The sequence below is a fragment of the Rutidosis leptorrhynchoides genome, chromosome 3 (genome assembly GCF_046630445.1).
Source record: "Rutidosis leptorrhynchoides isolate AG116_Rl617_1_P2 chromosome 3, CSIRO_AGI_Rlap_v1, whole genome shotgun sequence".
Classification (NCBI taxonomy): Eukaryota; Viridiplantae; Streptophyta; class Magnoliopsida; order Asterales; family Asteraceae; genus Rutidosis; species Rutidosis leptorrhynchoides.
In genome coordinates, this window is record NC_092335.1 from 395,910,821 (window position 1) to 395,914,870 (window position 4,050).

The 4,050-nt window shown below is 33.4% G+C and overlaps 1 pseudogene; it reads right to left on the minus strand.

Moving 5' to 3' along the window:
* Positions 1 to 1,587: 1,587 nt before the first annotated feature.
* LOC139901356 (mitochondrial uncoupling protein 1-like) lies at positions 1,588 to 3,203 on the minus strand (annotated as a pseudogene).
* Positions 3,204 to 4,050: the final 847 nt, after the last annotated feature.

The window sequence follows — 4,050 nt, forward strand, 5'->3', positions numbered from 1 at the left end:
ATTATACAAAGGGTACAAATTATATATATACGTTAAGTTTAGTTACCAGGGTGTTCAATTTCGTAGAATATTTTGATAAACGTTTCTGGATGAAACAACTGAAATCTTGTGATCCACCTTTATGTACAGATTATATGATACATTAAAACAATGAACTCACCAACCTTTGTGTTGACACTTGTTAGCATGTTTATTCTCAGGTTCCCTAGAAGTCTTCCGCTGTTTGCTTATATGTTAGACAAGCTATGTGCATGGAGTCTTACATGGCATATTTTTCCAAAGAAACGTGGCATTCACCAAATCATCACCAAGTATCTTATTTTGACTGCATTGTCAACGGAAGTACTGTTGTAAACTATTATTTATGGTGATTGTCTATATGAAGAAATCATCATATGTCGAAAACCTTTGATTTAAATATTCATTTATGGTGTGCCTTTTCAAAAGAATGCAATGTTTACAAAACGTATCATATAGAGGTCAAATACCTCGCAATGAAATCGATGAATGACGTATTCGTCCATATGAATTTGGAGCGATCGTCACAGTAACCCATGCCTAACTTTCCGATTTCTAGGTCTTTCCATCTAATAATATAGAACAGATGGCTAAAAAATCAGACAAAAAAACAGAACATGCATTAAGTTACAATGCATAACATACGCAAATTACACATAACGCAGCCTGAGAATGTAATTGCAGTGATGCTCTTCATTCTCATGAATGTAAGAAAGAATTGCTTGAAAATATAAAATCATATAAATATTTAACTTGTTCCATTGAACATCATATGTAAGTATTTACATTTGGAATACAAAGGTTACTTGAATCAACCCATTCATAGGTGAATGAAGGGGTTAAGTATCAAATGAAGATGACTAAGTACCTTGATTAAACAAAACCTAACAGCCTCATGAATAAAGCCATCTTTGTTAACTTGAAGTATCCCAGAGGTGTCAACAAATTTTGCATATAAATCTTTGTCATTCAAGTACTCTATTTTAGTCAAACTCAAACACAATAGTCAAACAAAAGAAAATGCTAAATGTGATGAACAGATACGAATAAAAAAACTGCAACAACAACATTCAAATTAGAAGAAAATGGAACTGGACCAAATATGCATACAAACAGTGATATAAAAAAGCTTATATCTACCTCTTTATCGCATCATGACCACCTGTTTTTAACTCTTGTAAAATAGGCTTTAGAGATGGTACTTGTCTCATGCGGTCTATTCCCTCTTTAAGCAGTTTCATTTCATCTTTAGATAAACTCTTGACGATCTGATCATATACTGATGGATCCTGCCATTGCAAAGATGTATTTCTTTCGTATATATTTAAATTACCCATAAAGTCAAAGATAGGGCCACGCTGTTATTACTGTACATAAGAAGCAGTTCATTGAATGTTAGTACACTTCAGCAAGCAAATCGTAAGTTTTCATAGATTATCTAACTTAAGCGAAGACTTTTTTCGCTATTTAAATAATCACACATCTAGAAATTGAATATACATCATGATAATCATCATCATTATCATTATCATCATCATCATCATCATTATCATTGTTAATAACTTAATATTATTGTAGATGTGTGAATATGTTGTCTGTGAACCCTGGAATGTTTAAAATGGTCTACAAAGTAAAACCAATAAAAAGAGTAAGAAGTAAAATTACAATAAAAGTTGCCATTTTTGAGAAAATATATGAGAAAACTCAGACCTGTTTCACTTGATCATAGCTAGCGAGTTCTGCAGCATTAATAATAGCATTTCTAGCTATATTAGGACCCAGACCGGTCCAGAGTGCCACTAGTCCTTCCTGTTTATGGTGTATAAGTACATGAAACAGTAAATAAACTAAGTAGAAGTGGCAATTGCAACCCATTTATAAACGGGTCAACCAAGGTCACAGTTAAACAGTAAAAAGGTATATCATTATGGGAATGGGTTGAAAGTAGTACATAGTGTGATTTTAAATCATTAACCACTCAAATTAATTTATTCAATTTAGATTATTGGTGAAAAATGAACTGGTAAGAATCATTAAAAGGCACACAATATTTTCTTAAGAACATGATATTTTGGACCCATATTCGACTTGACCCATTAAGCAACTCACCCGACCCACCCACTTGTCTACATCTAGTTGTAGAAAAATCTAATGTTGATCAGTAAAGTAAGAAACTTACTTCCTTGAGTATGGTGTAGTAAGCATTGAGAGCACCATTGTAGCGGCGGGGTGCTCCATGTGGCAATTTACCTTCCGCTTGAAGCCGGACTTTAACTAAATCAGTTGGATTAGCCAATGAAATTGCGATAGCACCTGTTCGATGAGATATACGCTAATTAGGGGTCATTTTTATCCATAAAATCACATAATGGACCTTTATCTATCTGTCTAATTTGGTTCCACATACTTAGACAGTTCAACCCAACAATCATATTTTATTGCTATTTTTGTAGTTCGAATCCCGCATTTGCATATTACATGTTAATGACCAAATATTAACAGCAAACAACACCCTATTCAGTGTTCCGTGTGGCTACCAAGGTAGTAACTTGCATCAATTTTGTAGTTGAAAATCCGCCTAATTAACTAAAAAAAAAAAGAGCAACAATGTAGGAAGAAATTTCAAATAACACACCTGTAATCAAAGCAACAACGATTTTCTGGAAGAGAGAAATATCACTGAGGATGATGCCGCCAGCACAAAAGGCCTTGACCTGTACAATAAAAAATCTCAAATATAATACACTAACAATAGTTGAGGCACACAAGATCAACACATAAAGGTGAAGCCTATATATCCCGGATCAGTGAATCACTAAATAACTTCATAACCTAAAAAACCGATGATATACTTACAGGCTCATACAAACTGATCCTTAAGCCTCCGTATATAAACTGTCGATGTAATCCAGGTACAATACCTTTCCAAAGTGCATAAATCTTCTTTTTTGGCTATAGTACCTAAAACCCCCTTGTACCAAGTTGTGAAAAAATACCAAGTTGTGAAAAAACAAATACATGAATAAGAAGTATTGAATTAACCCTAAAATACAAACACATACCTTATACTACGGCTTTGTGAAGACCATTGCAAGCATAATCCCTTGGTTCACTTGCAAGTCCACTATAGCATAGATACATGCACTACAAAGAAAATACAACAGATGATGGCATAATTCTCCCATTTACCTATTTTTTCACGCTTTACACTCAGCTACATGCCTACATCAGTCGGAAAAAAACAATATATCACCTAAAAAAAACAATGATAGTAATTTTACTTCAACCTGCAATGAACTTTGCGCCTTAAAACTCTATTACACTGATTAAATTCAGACATCACCGTAACCTTTACTCTTATCAGATTCTGTTATCTTTGCCTATTTACAAACACGTAATTTTAAAACACATGTATATTAATAGGCCTGCATAAATGAAATCATTGTTATATTTGCGTTAATAATACTGTATATATTTGATTCCATGTACTTGAAGTTTTGTGATGTGTGATAGTCCGTCCTAATCCACCTGGAAACATTTGGTCTCATTGCGAGGTACTGACCTAAATATGCCATGAACGACTCCATACAATATCTTTAAAATGAGCAAATGCACAGCGGAAGATTTCTTTAATACCTGAAAATAAACATGTTTAAAAGTGTCAACCAAAAGGTTGGTGAGTTCATAAGTTTATCGTAAACAATAAAATTCAGTAATTTTGATAGACCGCAAGATTTAAATATGCTTGGCACAAATGGGTTCGCATCCTATACCCACCTGTAATGTTCATGCGATTTCTTTTAAATACAGTACACTTATTTCGTGTCTGAAACCATTTTTCAAAATTCTTAATATCCGTACACATATTTCGTGTACAAAAACATAAGCAGGAACACTCATCTGCTAAAATCATTCTCTATATATATAACCTTTGCCTGGTAACCGACCTTAACATATAATGCTCATAAGAATATCCCCAAAACATACCGGCATAAAGCAATCAGTATGATAATTACAGAATCATTTTGTCTA